Source organism: Erpetoichthys calabaricus, chromosome 13 (assembly GCF_900747795.2).
Source record: "Erpetoichthys calabaricus chromosome 13, fErpCal1.3, whole genome shotgun sequence".
In the NCBI taxonomy this organism is placed as follows: domain Eukaryota; kingdom Metazoa; phylum Chordata; class Cladistia; order Polypteriformes; family Polypteridae; genus Erpetoichthys; species Erpetoichthys calabaricus.
The window spans coordinates 121,223,939-121,239,526 of NC_041406.2; the positions used below are offsets into that span (position 1 = coordinate 121,223,939).

Here is a 15,588-nt window from a genome sequence, read left to right on the forward strand (position 1 = left end):
TGGGTGAATGTTTGCTGTGTTCATGGAGACGTTAAAGAATTTGAGACTATGTTACTCCCTCTGAAATTTAATGGGAGAACCTTTAAAGTTTGGACTGCCATATCAGATACTGCACCCTGGCCTCTTTTAATAAGGAACAGGAATGCCCTCTTCCCACACATCCTAGCCACCTGCAGAGCACCTCTTTCTGTAATATAAATGTACTAGAGGGATGGGCACGCTGCTGACAATGTTGGTTAAGAAGCCAGCTTAGAGATTGAATCTGATTTGTCCAGTGAGGTAGGGGATGATCTCTCATTAAGGTTATTATAGTTTTGCCTTTTTATATTAGTTTTTATTTCTATATTTTTTCTGACCTTACTTGGAAATTCAGTTTAGTTTTAGTTTTCCTTCATCATGTATCTTTGGATTTAATTTACTTTTTATTTCACAAAGACTTTTCTATTTTATTTGTATATCTATTAGTTTCAGTTTTAGTTGTGGTAATTATGGTGTGGTTAAAGAGCTACTACGGAGTTCAGTTTTGTGTCACAATTAGGCAGAACTGTAAACTTAACAGGTTTGGATTTGATATGAGTTTAATGTTTTAATCTGGTTTTGTTTTTGTCGAATTAAAACAAGTATAATCAAAACCAGATACTGAATATGAACAATGTTATATAATTTTAGATTTTTTAAAATATTTTCTATGTAATTTGTGCTGAACAAATGTGAGCTGACTGCTGCTACTTTTCATGTTTTCCTTTTCTTGACCAGAATGTTCCAATTACTAATGAAATTTATGTGAAATTTTAAGGTTTAAGTGTTTTTTTTTTTCTAAGTGTCTACAGCACACAACATATCCTGCTCCAAGGCAATGTGCTTATAATGAATGCTTTCAATATTACATTCAAAAATCTCCAATACTAGGCTTTGTTATTTTCTACCAGCCATATTGATCTCTTATTCCAGGAACATACAATTTCTAGACAGAATTTTTCCACCTCCAGGCCTGAAAAGATATCAGAAATCAGAAAATAGATTCTACTGTGTTTTGATAGGTGTGATCATGAAAATCATGGGGGCTTAGGAAGAACAGGGCTCTTAGGCTTGAATCAGTGGGCAGACCACCTAGATCTACTGAGGGAAGCAAGCATGTAGTGTTAAGGTTAGGGGTAGTGAGACTTGAATAGCCCATGCATAAGAACAATAAACCCTTAATGAGCAGAGTAAGATCAGGCAATAGGTGTATGGACCGCCACAAAACAACAGAAACAGCATCTGAAATTAGGAGCAAACATTTTCTAAGCCCGCTTATCCCAGAGCAGGATCAGAGGAACCCTGGAGCCTAACTGAGCAGCTTTGGGATGCAAGGCAGGAAAAATCCCTGGTATGCAATATGTATGATATGGCTGATGTTAAGAACAAAATGAATATGATATTTCAACTATCTATCTTGAGATAGAGAAAAAAATCGAAAAAGGGGGACAATTATTTTAAAACATAATTCTGCTACTCGATTATTTTCACAATATCGTGTATTTTGGGCTGTGAATGTAAATTTAAAAACAACAACAACAACATTTATTTATATAGCACATTTTCATACAAAAAGTAGCTCAAAGTGCTTTACATAATGAAGAAAAGAAAAATAAAAGACAAAATAAGAAATTAAAATAAGACAACATTAGTTAACATAGAAAAGGAGTAAGGTCCGATGGCCAGGGTGGACAGAAAAAACAAAAAAAAACTCCAGAAAGCTGGAGAAAAAAATAAAATCTGTAGGGGTTCCAGGCCACGTGACCGCCCAGTCCCCTTTGGGCATTCTACCTAACATAAATGAAATAGTCCTCTTTGTAGTTAGGGTTCTCACGGAGTCACTTGATGCTGATGGTCATACAGACTTCTAGCTTTTAATCCATCCATCATTGTTGGAACATCATGGTACTTAGAGTAGATGGTGGTGGAGTTAGTGACAGCCTTGCCATGTGTAAGGTGTAGAGGCATACAGTTTTTAACCATGCTCGTGATCGTGCTGGTGCACGTGACCGTGCTTGATGGCCTACGGGCTCTTTGAATGTGTGAAGTAACACGTAAAGAAAACTTGTTTATTTAAGTATCATACTATACGCTTAAGGCACACAGAAGAAGAAATTAAGAACCTTTAAGTATAGAAATAACTAAAGTTTTTCAAGAAAAGCTAAGTTTATAGAAGATACATTTTTCCTTTTTTTTGCCTTTTATTCTACGTGTATAACTATTTTCTTCTTTATTCTTGTGTGCATTATTTGCCTTTAACTTTTACTAAATATTTTTTAAAACAAACTTTTGGACTGTGACACTAGTCAAGTCTACTTTATTGTTATGAGTAAGTAGCACAATGAAATTCTTACTTCCATATGTCCTCAGAACAGTTTCCAAAAATACAATTTAAAAAATAAATTAATAGAGTAGATGGTGGTGGCGCAAGACACCACCAAAAGGACACTGGAAAAGGAAACAGAAGAGAGAGTAGGGGTTAATACAGATTTTAGAGCCACCATGAATAGTTATTATAATGAATTGGATATACAGAGTATCAGGATTAAATTACAGTGAAGTTATGAGAAGGCCATGTTAAAGTAATGTGTTTTCAGCAGTTTTTTAAAGTGCTCCACTGTATTAGCCTGGCAAATTCCTACTGGCAGGCTATTCCAGATTTTAGGTGCATAACAGCAGAAGGCCGCCTCACCACTTCTTTTAAGTTTTGCTCTTGGAATTCTAAGGAGACACTCAGTTGAGGATCTGAGGTTGCGATTTGGAATATAAGACGTCAGACATTCCGATATATAGGATGGGGCGAGATTATTTAAGGCTTTATAAACCATAAGCAAAATTTTAAAGTCAATCCTGAATGACACAGGTAACCAGTGTAGTGACATCAAAACTGGAGAGATGTGCTCGGATTTTCTTTTCCTGGTAAGGATTCTAGCAGCTGCATTCTGCACTAGTTGCAAACGATTTATGTCTTTTTTGGGTAGTCCTGAGAGGATTGCGTTACAGTAATCTAGTCGACTGAAAAGAAACGCGTGAACTAATTTCTCAGCATCTTTCAGTGATATAAGAGGTCTAACTTTTGCTATGTTTCTTAAGTGAAAAAATGCTGTCCTAGTGATCTGATTAATATGCGATTTAAAATTTAGATTACAGTCAACAGTTACCCCTAAGCTTTTTACCTCCGTTTTGACTTTTAATCCTAATGCTTCCAGTTTATTTCTAATAGCCTCATTGTATCCATTATTGCCAATCACTAAGATTTCAGTTTTCTCTTTATTTAACTTGATAAAGTTACTATTCATCCATTCTGAAATACAAGTCAGACATTGTGTTAGTGAATCAAGAGATTTGGGGTCATCAGGTGCAATTGATAAATACAGTTGTGTGTCATCAGCATAGCTGTGGTAGCTCACGTTGTGCCCTGAGATAATCTGACCTAATGGAAGCATGTAGATTGAGAAGAGCAGCGGACCCAGGATAGAGCCTTGTGGAACACCATATAGGATATCGTGTCTTTGAGTTGTAATTACCACAACTAACAAAGAATTTTCTCCCTGCCAGGTAGGATTCAAACCAATTTAAGACACTGCCAGAGAGGCCCACCCACTGACTAAGGCGATTTTTAAGAATATTATGATCAATGGTGTCAAATGCGGCACTCAGATCAAAGAGGATGAGAACAGATAAATGGCCTCTGTCTGCATTTACCCGCAAATCATTTACTACTTTAACGAGTGCAGTTTCTATGCTGTGATTTGTTCTAAAACCTGACTGAAATTTATCAAGAATAGCATGTTTATTAAGGTGCTCATTTAACTGCATAATGACTGCCTTCTCTAGAATTTTACTTAAGAAAGGCAGGATAGAGATGGGTCTATAATTTTCAAGAGCAGAGGGGTCGAGGTTATTTTTCTTAAGTAGAGGTTTAACTACAGCAGTCTTAAGACAGTCTGGGAAGACCCCCGTATCTAATGACGAATTTACTATGTCAAGAACATTATCAATTAGCACGCCCAATACTTCTTTGAAAAAATTTGTTGGTATTGGGTCAAGGACACAGGTGGAAGGTTTCATTTGAGAAATTATTTTATGTAAATCAGGTAAATCTATCCTAGTGAAAGAGTTCAATTTGTTTATAACGGAATACTGGGGTTTAGGAGGATCCTTAGTGTTGGGGAGATATACTATGTTATTTCGAATATCATTAATTTTTTGATTGAAAAATACAGCGATAGCCTCACAGGTTTTACTTGAAGTACTTAGGAGGCATTCCTTTGAGTTACTTAGGTTTAACAGACGATCAATCGTTAAGAATAAGACTCTGGGATTACTAGCATTGTTATTTATAATCTTAGAGAAATAGCAGCGCCTCTCAAGACGGACTGTGTTATTGTATTCTGTTATTTTAACTTTTCATATTTCATAGTGGATAGTTAGTTTAGTCTTCCTCCATTTACGCTCAGTTCTATGGCATGTTCTCTTTAAATCAGACACTCTTTGGGTCTTCCATGGTATAACAATGCTAGAAGATTTTTTAACTGTCTTTTCAGGTGCAACTATGTCAACAGCAGCTCTCACCTTAGTATTAAATCTTTCCACCTTATTATTTACATTATCCTCGCTATTATAGTTGGCACTATAAACGGACTGATTGCTTAGAATGTTTGTAAGTTTTAAAGCTGCTGATGAGTCAATGAAGCGTTTTTTAACAATATGCTTCTCATGAGTGTTTTCTATCATTATTTCTATATTAAAAAGTAGAAGAAAATGGTCTGATAGACCCGTATCAATGACCTGTTTTATATCAACTTTTAGTCCTTTAGTAATCACTAAGTCTAACGTATGACCTGCTTTATGTGTAGGCTGATTAACGAGCTGTCTCAAATCAAAAGAGTCCAGGAGGTTCATAAATTCTTTTACTTTTTGGTCACACTGATTATCTATATGAAAATTAAAGTCGCCGACTATTAAGAGTGTGTCATAGTTCGTAATTAAAATTGACATTAAGTCAGAGAATTCCTCAAAGAAAGACGCGTTGAATTTAGGAGGTCTATACACGGATAATACTAGAACATGAGAATCTCCATGAATAACAACAGCGAGATACTCAAAGGAGTTGAATTTACCAAAACTGACATCTTTACATTTTAACCGGTTTGAGTAAATGTTTTCCAAGCCACCGCCTTTCTTTCCTTGGCGATCTGCACGAGTAAAACTGTAATCCGGAGGCGCAGATTCGATTAATACAGCTGCGCCATCTGAGCTAAGCCACATTTCAATAAAATCTATTTTTCTATCACTAATAAGATCGTTGAGAAAAAACGCCTTGTTAGTTAAAGCTCTAACATTTTACGTATTAGTATGTTTAGTTTTTCACCAGTTGGCAGGCCTACCTGTAATTCAGTAGAGTCATTGCCAGCTCAGGAATTGTACAAGGTTTGTATTGCTTTGTTGTTAAACGACTTTTTTAAAGCAAAAGTGATTGGTCAGCAATAATATGTTGATCGTATATGTTGACCTTGTCAATCTTTCGATCAGTGCCGTTTTATTTTCAAAAAGGATTTCTCCTGTGTGAAGTGGCAGTTGAATTATTGTCAACAAAATGCAGACTCCTGAGAAATAAACTGAAACGTTATTCACTCGGGATTTTTCTGTCCATACTGTAAAGGTTTTGTTGATTAGCACATTCCGATTCAGGCATTTGAAATGCATCTTGATATACAAGAAGTGCAAAGAAAGGCAGCAGCTCATCATAACGGATGTCAGACTCATATATGCAGCCTGGAATTGGCTTTGTGTGTGCTGCTGTTTAATAGTTACTGTGTACATACTGTATCTTGGGCTCAATCTGAATTATAGCTAGCATGCCATCATTTATGAACAGACTGAAATTTTGTAAGGAATTATCTGTATTTAATACTTCTCTCTTGTGTGTTTAATACCTCTGTCTTCTCACTTGGAGATCCAGTGAACATCAGCTTTGAAAGTTACCGAGCACATTCAAAGCAAAATCATCACTTTAGTATTCTTCATTAACACTTGGAGCAGAATCTATCATGCTTTCACTATCACTCCGGAATAACTGTCACTGTTATAACACAGTAAATTGCTTTCTATTTCACTCACTTTACACGCCCATGTTCAGCTTGCTCTATCACTACAAGTGCTGTGTAAACACCCGCCCTCTGTCACCAGCCGCCTTTTACTGGATGACTATGTGCAGGAGGGTCATGGTAGATTACTTTCTGTTTTAGAGTTAAAAGTTACAAGGGCTAAAGACTAACGGCAGGAATAGTTATTAAAAAATGAAAACTACAAATATTTTTAGTAAATTATTTTATTTCACTTAGTCTTTACAGCTACTTTAATAGTTTCATTTAGTTTTAGTTTTTTATTTTGGTTTTGTTCATTATTTTTAGTTTACGGAAATTTTTTTTTAACAATAGTCATCTGACAGTCCAGGACAAATGCAAGGCTGTTTGCATCAGGCGTTTGCACCTTCAGACTCCACAAGCCAGACAGCAGCTTTGAGAGATGGAGAAGCAATGACTGGAGAAAAGCGGTATGCTGCATCAGGCCCTGGGGAAGTGGGGACTGACACGGCAACAGAGTTTCCCAGACTACAACGGGCCAACGACAGCTTAGACTTTGCATTTAAATAAGCACATGTAACAAACAGTGCTTTCTGTATGTTGTGGGAGGGCCCAAATTTCAAAACACCACACTATTTGATTAAGGATGATTCCTTATATCAGGTAATTTCTGATTGCATTAGGGGAGGGCTGATTGAACAGATGATGGTCTAGACTGGGCATAAAGGGACGGTCAACGCCCATGTCTTTGGGGGTCATCTCGGCACAAAGAAGACAAGGGATTGCATTTCGAAACACTTTTATTGGCTGAATATGGGCCAAAATGTGGAGCAATTTTATAGAGCCTGCCCCAACTGTCAAGTTGTTTCTGTTCATAGACCTGCTATGGCTGTCTTCTCTCAAATGCCTATTTTGGATCTTCCTTTTGAAAGGGTTGGGTTAGATATTGTTGGCCTACTTCCCAAGAGTAAGAATGGTTATCAGTACAGACGGAATTTCGGTTATAACAAAATATTTTTTTGGTCCCATGAATTTTGTTGCAGTGGATTTCCACCTGTATTTTTATATAATATATGGTTCAAATATATAAACTTTAATATGGAGTTGGTTCCCCCTTCGCAGCTATAACAGCTTCCATTCTTCTTGGAAGCCTTTCAACAAGATTTTGGAGTGAGATTCACAAGCATTTGGAGTGAGGTTAGGCATTGATGTAGTCCATCCCAAAGGTGTTCAGTGGGATTGAGGTCAGAGTTCTGTGTGGGCCAGTCAAGTTCTTCCACTCTGAAGACATCCAACCGTGTCTTTGTGGACCTGACTTTGTGCACTGGGGCACAGTCATGCTGGAAAAGAAAAGGGCCTTCCCCAAACTGTTTCCACAAAGTTGGAAGCATAGCATTGTCTAAAATGTCTCGGTATGCTGGAGCATTAAGACTGCCCTTCCTGGAAGTAAGGGGCCTAGTCTAAACCCTGAAAAACAGCCCCACACCATTATCTCTCAGTTGGAGTAAGGCCAGGTGGATCAGCGGTGGATTCAGATTGTTCTACCTTGGTGTGGATGGGAGGAGAAATGAAGGAATAGTATGTCAAGAGTATTTTGGAGGTGAAAAGAGTGTCAGACAGAGTGATCATTATGAATGAAGTGATGGACAGTGTACCCAAGGGACAGAGAATGGTAATTGGAGCAGATTTCAGTGGGCATGTTGGTGAAGGGAAAAGAGGAGATGAGGAGGTGATGGGCAGGTATGGTGTCAAGGAGAGGAATGAAGAAGGTCAGGTTATAGTGGATTTTGCAAAAAGGATGGACATGGCTGTGGTGAATACATATTTTAAGAAAAGGGAGGAACATAGGGTGATGTACAAGAGTGGAGGAAGATGTACACAGGTACATCTTACCTGGCAGGGGAGATACCATGATTACCAAGGTGGTTCTCCCAGGGCGAGGCTCATCTATTGGACTCCAGATGTGCTGACCCCTGCGATTTCACCAAATGCAGGAAACTCAACTGCATAATTTGTGGTAGTGGGAGCCTGTGTTTGCACTCTCCCCTGATTTTTTTTTTTTTTTTTAATTGTTTCTAGCATGGCGCCCTCCGTGGCAGACGTGTTTGCTCGCTGCGCTCCATGCCATTTTTTGTTTTGGTTTGTGTTTTTGTTTTTCGCCTTCTCTACAGTGTACAAATGCTTTGCACTACTATCATACAGCAGACAGGCATTGCTGGACATTGCTAACTCACACAGTCCCCAGAAATTTACCGGTTTTATGCCATCTGAGCTACAATTCATTGTTTGCTCCTGCAGCCAACACCACGACCACACCCAGGAAGACCCCGTAGCACCGAGCTCAAGTGACCAAGCTGACCCCAGGAGAGTGCTCTGGAGACAGCGACACAAGTGAAGCAATAGAGGGGAGTGCTCCACACTAGGCTGAAAGCCTGCGCTAGTCGACCACTGCTAACCACCCTCTTGCTAGCCAACGTGCGGTCTCTGGAAAACAAACTGGATGAGCTAAGAGCCAGGATTACAGCGCAACGGGAAATAAGAGAGTGCTGCAGTGAAACTTTCACAGAGACCTGGCTTTCGGACAAAGTTCCAGAATGCGCCTTTAAGCTACAGACACACTCCGTGCACTGAGGAGACCACACCGCAGCCTCCGGTAAGGCTAAAGGGAGGAGTGTATGTGTGTTTTTTAACAACTCGTGGTGTGGAGACGTACGGACTGTTTATAAGCACTGCTCACAAGATGGGGAGTTTTTACTGCTGAAATGCCGATCCTGTTATCTACCAAGGGAATTCACTGCTGTGTTTTTGGCCGCTGTTTACATCAACCCCTTAACCCCCCACCCCCCCCCAGCTAACTCCACGGCAGCACTCGGCAAACTCCATGACATCATCCCGATGCTGTTTTTATCGCAGCTGGTGACTTTAGTCGGTGCAATTTACGGACTGTACGTCCTAAATACCACCAACACGTGAACATTCCCACCCATGAGAAGAATACACTGGATCATGTTTACAGCAGCATACGCGGTGCATACAGGGCTGCACCCTGCCCCCACTTCGGACTCTTGGATTACATCTCTCTGTTCCTGTACCCAGCCTACAGACAAAGGCTGAAACAAACAAACCCTATTATTAAGCAAGTAAACTTTGGACCCCAGGGACTGAGAGCACCCTGCAGGACTGTTTCGCTAAGACAGACTGGGACGTGTTTAGGGTTGCAGCCACTCTGGAGGACTCTTCTGTCAGCATACAGGACTATGCTGAGTACGTGACTGGGTACATTAGCACCTGTATTGACAACATCGTGCCCAAAACACCAGTCAGGAGGTTCCCCAACGAGAAGCCCTGGATAAACAGTCAAGTATGCCACATGCTGCGTGCCAGCTCTCTTGGATTTAGATCAGGCACTGAGACGGAGTACAAAGCTGCGAAGTACGGACTAAGAAAAACCATCACAGCAGCCAAGAGGCAGTACAGAGAGAAGCTGGAGGGCTGCTATTCTACTACTGACTCTGAGAGTATGTGGCAGGGCCTTCAGCACATCACAGACTATAGGACCACCACCAGCACAATCAACTCCACAGACAGTCTGCCTGATGATCTCAACACTTTCTACACCCACTTTGGAACATCCAGCAACAGCACAGAGTGGAGGCACACACACCTGGACCATCCAACCCCAAAACGGTCGCTTCAGGTCCGGTACACAAAGCACTAAGGAAGAACAACCTCCGTAAGGCAGCTGGACCAGACATCATCCCTGGGTGAGCTCTTAGAGCATGTGCCAATGAGCTGGCTGATGTTCTCTTCTCCATCTTGAACCTTTCCCTCAGTCAGAGCATCATTTCGTCCTGCTTTAAGACTACGATCATCGTCCCCCTTGCTAAAAAAAAGCCCACCCACCTGCCTGAATAATTACAGGCCGGTAGCACTCACTCCAATCATCATGAAGTGTTTTGAGAGAGTGGTGCTGGCCCACATTCAAAACAGCATACCGGACACCATGGACCCCCTGCAGTATGCCTACCGGCCCAACAGGTCCACCTCAGATGCCATCGCGGCCGCACTACATTATTCCCTCTCCCAACTGGAAAACAAAGACCCCTACATCAGGATGCTCTTTGTTGACTACAGCTCCACCTTTAACATGGTTATCCCCCATAAACTCACCCATAAACTGTCTGCACTTGGCCTGCACCCCACCCTCTGTGACTAGCTCCTAGACTTTCTGATTGGCAGGCCCCAGTCTGTCAGGATTGGTAATAGGATTTAAGTCACCATTATCACAAACACAGGGATGGATCCTCAGCCCCATCCTCTACACCCTGTTCACCTATGACTATGTCGCCTCCCACAAAGATAAAATTATCCTAAAGTTCACAGACGACACCGCAGTGATAGGACGCATTACTGGTGGGGATGAGGCGGCCTACAGGAGGGAGGTGGGCAGTCTGATGTGATGGTGTGAGGACAACAACCTCACCCTCAACACAGACAAGACGAAGGAGATGATAGTGGACATGAGGAAGGAGAGGTGACCTCACCGGCCACTGTTCATCCGAGGACTTAAAGTGGGGAGGGTGAGCAGCATTAAATACCTGGGCCTCTACATCAGTGAGGACTTCACTTGGACACTTAACACCGCACAGCTGGTCAAGAGGGCTCAACAGCGGTTGTACTTTCTGTGGAGGCTGAGGAAGTTTGGTATGATGACTAAGATCCTTGGCAACTTTTATAGCTGCATTGTTGAGAGCATCTTGACCAGCTGCATCACCGTGTGGTACGGCAACACTACTGCTATGGACCGCAGACGCCTGCAGAGACTGGTAAAGACTGCTGAGAAGATCACCAGGACCCCACTGCCCTCTCTGCATAGCATCTACAACTGCAGAGTCTGAAGGAGAACTGCCTCAATCCTTGAGGACCCCACCCACCCCCAACACGAACTGTTCACACTTCTACCCTCAGGCAGGACATATAGAAAAATGAAATGCAGGACTTCCAGGCTAAAGAACTCTTTCTTTCCCAAGGCCATTAGACTCCTAAATAACTGACTGCAGTTTATAACCATAGTTCACCTCATTCTATCTACCTCACACAACTGTATTTGACTTGTCTATCACACACTTACCTGCACATTACACTTTATACTTCTATTCTGTTTTTATACTTTATGCTGCCTGTGTTACTTATTATCTGTTTGCTACTTATTATTTATGTTTATCTTTATACGTTGGTTTGTTAACCATTGGCATTTTGTGTTAACCATTGCACAGCATTGGATAGTAAAGAAAGAATTTCATTGTACAGGGAAACATGTTTCCTTACTGTGCACATGACAATAAACTTTGAACTTGAACTATATGTGCAGGATGGCCTATCTGGTGGAGATTGAAGACTTCAAAGTGGTGGCAGGAGAACGTGTAGTTAGGCAGCATAGGATGGTGGTCTGTAGAATGACGTTGGAGATCAAGAAGAGGAGGAGAGTAAAGGCAGAGACAAGTATTAAATGGTGGAAGTTGAAAAAGGAAGACTGCAAGGTTGATTTTAGGAAGGAGGTGAGACAGGCACTGGGTGACAGTGAAGAGTTACCAGACAGCTGGGCAACTACAACAGAAGTAGTAAGGGTTGTCAGCAAGAAGGGTGCCTGGTGTGACATCTGGACCAAGGAAGGAGGAAAAGGAAACCTGGTGATGGAATGGGGAAGTACAGGAGAGTATGCAGAGGAAAAAGTTGGCAAAGAAGTGGGATAGTCAGAAACATGCAGAAAGTAAACAAGAGTACAAGGAGATAAGGTGTAAGGTGAAGAGAGAGGTGGCGAAGGCTAAAGAAAAGGTGCATGATAAGTCGAATGAGAGGTTGGACACAAAGGAGGGAGAAAAGGACCTGTACTGATTGGCTAGACACAGAGACTGAGCTGGGAAAGATGTGCAGCAGGTTATGGTGATAAAGGATAAAGATGGAAACGTACTCACAAGTGAGGAGGGTGTGTTGAGTAGATGGAAAGAGTACTTTGAGAGGCTGATGATCAAACAGGATGAAAGAGAGAGAAGGTTGGATGATGTGGAGATAGTGAATTAGGAAGTGTAACTGATTAGCAAGGAGGAGGTAAGGACAGCTATGAAGAGGATAAAGAACAGAAAGGCCGTTGGTCTCGATGACATACCTGTGGAAGCATAGAGGTGTTTAGGAGAGATGGCAGTGGAGTTTTCAACCAGATTGTTTAATGGAATCTTGGAAAGTGAAAGGATGCCTGAGGAGTGGAGAAGAAGTGTACTAGTACCGATTTCTAAGAATAAGCGGGGTGTGCAGAGCTGTAGTAACTACAGGGGAATAAAATTGATGAGCCACAGTATGAAATTGTGGGAAAGAGTAGAGGAAGCTAGGAAAGATCACCACGGATGCAATGTTTGCTCTGAGGGTGTTCATGGAGAAATATAGAGAAGGTCAGAAGGAGTTGCATTGCGTCTTTGTGGACCTGGAAAAAGCATATAACAGGGTGCCTTGAGAGGAGTTGTAGTATTGTATGAGGAAGTCGGGAGCAGCAGAGAAATATGTAACAGTTGTACAGGATATGTATGAGGGAAGTGTGACGGTGGTGAGGTCTGCGGTAGGAATGACAGATGTATTCAAGGTGGAGGTGGGATTACATCAGGGATCGGCTCTGAGCCCTTTCTTATTTGCAGTGGTGATGGACAGGATGACAGATGAGATTAAACAGGAGTCCCCGTGGGCTATGATGTTTGCTGAAGATATTGTGATCTGTAGTGAGAGTAGGGAGCAGGTTGAGGAGACCCTGGAGAGGTGGATATATGCTCTAGAGCAGGGGTGGGCAGATTCAGTCCTGGAGGGCCGCAGTGGTTGCAGGTCTTTGTTCCAACCCAGTTGCTTAATTAAAAACCAATCCTTGTCAATTATTTAATTGCATGGCTGGCTAGTGCTTTAACTCTGCCATGTCAGGTCATTCTCATATCCTAGATTTATTGTCCTTTCTAAGGATATCATCCAAATGATTTGAAGTCTAAAACAGATGAGTAATTCTCAGTGCTTCACTTTTTTCTCTTCACTTTCCTTCCAAGTATTTAATTAAACCAAATAGTGCGTGATAAATACACAGAGGTGTAAATGAAAACAAGCTAAATGGAGAAATGCTGGTCTCTTTTTTGTTATTTGCATGGTATTGCTAATTAGGAGCAATTAAAAACCAAGAATACAGCTGTTTAAGACTAAAATAAGCAATAAGGGTTCAAAATCTTAACGAGCGAGACAACTAAAGTGAAGCTGAAGTGTTACTTGAGCAATAAGGGCTTCTTATTAAGTAATTGGGTTGGAGCAAAAACCTGAAGCCACTGCGGCCCTCCAGGACTGAATCTGCCCACCCCTGCTCTAGAGAGGAGAGGAATGTAGGTCAGTAGGAGCAAGACAGAATACATATGTGTAAATGAGAGGGAGGTCAGTGGAATGGTGAGGATGCAAGGATTAGAGTTGGCGAAGATGGATGAGTTTAAATACTTGGGATCAACAGTACAGAGCAATGGGGATTGTGGAAGAGAGGTCAAAAAGAGAGTGCAGGCAGGGTGGAATGGGTAGAGAAGAGTGTCAGGAGTAATTTGTGACAGACAGGTATCAGCCAGAGTGAAAAGGAAGGTCTACAGGACTGTAGTGAGACCCGCTATGTTATATGGGTTAGAGACGGTGGCACTGACCAAAAACAGGAGACAGAGCTGGAGGTGGCAGATAAAGGTTAAAAGATTCTAAGATTTGCATTGGGTGTGATGAGGATGGATAGGATTAAGAATGAGTACATTAGAGGGTCAGCTCAGGTTGGACAGCTTGGAGACAAAGTCAGAGAGGAAGGTTGCGTTGGTTTAGACATGTGCAGAGGAGAGATGCTGGATATATTGGGAAACGGTTGGTAAGGACAGAGCTGTCAGGCAAGAGGAAAAGAGGAAGAGAAGGTTTATGGATGTGGTGAGAGAGGACATGCAGGTGTTGAGTGTATCAGAACAAGATGCAGAGGATAGGAAGATATGGAAAAAGATGATCTGCTGTAGCAACACCTAACGGTAGCAGCTGAAAGAAGAAGTAGAGTATAATTATCAAGTTGCTAATGGTGTGAACAATTGAGGATAGTATTTGAAGAGTTTTAACACAAGTTTTAATGTATGCCCATTTAAGAGATGCTTATTCTTTCAATAAAATCACTCAACAGCAGTGCATTCAAAGTCAACAGTCGTTTCGATCATTTAATTTTTACTTTGACATGTCTGTTCTCATATGCTATACCAATTTGATAATTAATACATTGGCCTCATTTTCTTTTTGTCTTCTTTTTAACTGGCATTTTATGAAGGCATTCAAATTCAGGTTATACTTTCTCAAGTAGTATTTTGTTAAAAGTGCAGGTTTAAGGTCATTGTTTATGTTTTTTAATTCCTTTTTGTTTTGCCCATGCTCAACTTTTCTCTCACTAGACTGCTAAAACTCGCACATGCATTATGATAGTGGCAGCAGTCGGCAGTATGTTTGTGAAATAACAAATTAAAATTAAAAATTAAAAATTTTTGATTGGTGGGAATAGGCTTCCATATAGTGACAGACTGTGAGTGAAGGCAGGTGTGATTTTTTTTCAGTGATTATTATTTAGTTCTCTACAGAACAGAGACAACAGTTCACATCTTGACATCAGCATTCAATAGTGTCAATACTAGCACTTGGAGACGATTCTTTAAGGTGAAACCACCTCCCTGGCCCCGTGGAGGAAGATGAGCAGCAAAGTGAAGCACACAGCTAATGTCCTTTTAAAATGGAAGAATCTCACAAAAATATTTTGCACTTTTCTTTCTTAAAATGACATAGATATGATGTGTGTACAGTCTCAAGATTCTAATCAATATTTGGTAACACCGCTTGAAAAATGAATATATTTGGTAAGTTTTAATGCCATTGTTTTCAAGCTGACTCTAGTATCCATTACCTCCATTACAAAACACAAAAGCATGTTAGGCCTTTTTTAAAATTTATAGATAAGTACTTCACTTTAGAACTCTGTTTCATTTGGTAAATTAATACAGTGCATCCGGAAAGTATTCACAGCGCATCACTTTTTTCACATTTTGTTATGTTACAGCCTTATTCCGAAATGGATTAAATTCATTTTTTTTCCTCAGAATTCTACACACAACATCCCATAATGACAATGTAAAAAAAGTTTACTTGAGGTTTTTGCAAATTTATTAAAAATAAAAAAACTGAGAAATCACATGTACATAAGTATTCACAGCCTTTGCTCAATATTTTGTCGATGCACCTTTGGCAGCAATTACAGCCTCAAGTCTTTTTGAATATGATGCCACAAGCTTGGCACACCTATCCTTGGCCAGTTTTGCCCATTCCTCTTTGCAGCACCTCTCAAGCTCCATCAGGTTGGATGGGAAGCGTCGGTGCACAACCATGTTAAGATCTCTCCAGAAATGTTCAA

General features: G+C 40.8%; 1 protein-coding gene and 1 non-coding gene across 2 annotated transcripts in view; both read left to right on the forward strand.

Annotated features, from left to right (window-relative positions):
* The window catches only part of LOC114641919 (frizzled-6), a 198,822-nt gene that overhangs the window by 127,571 nt on the left and 55,663 nt on the right, over positions 1-15,588 (forward strand). The gene's annotated exons all lie outside the window — the stretch shown is intronic.
* Positions 7,993-8,156, forward strand: LOC114641922 (U1 spliceosomal RNA). Its single transcript, XR_003714394.1, has one exon. It is a non-coding gene; the product is annotated as a U1 spliceosomal RNA (small nuclear RNA).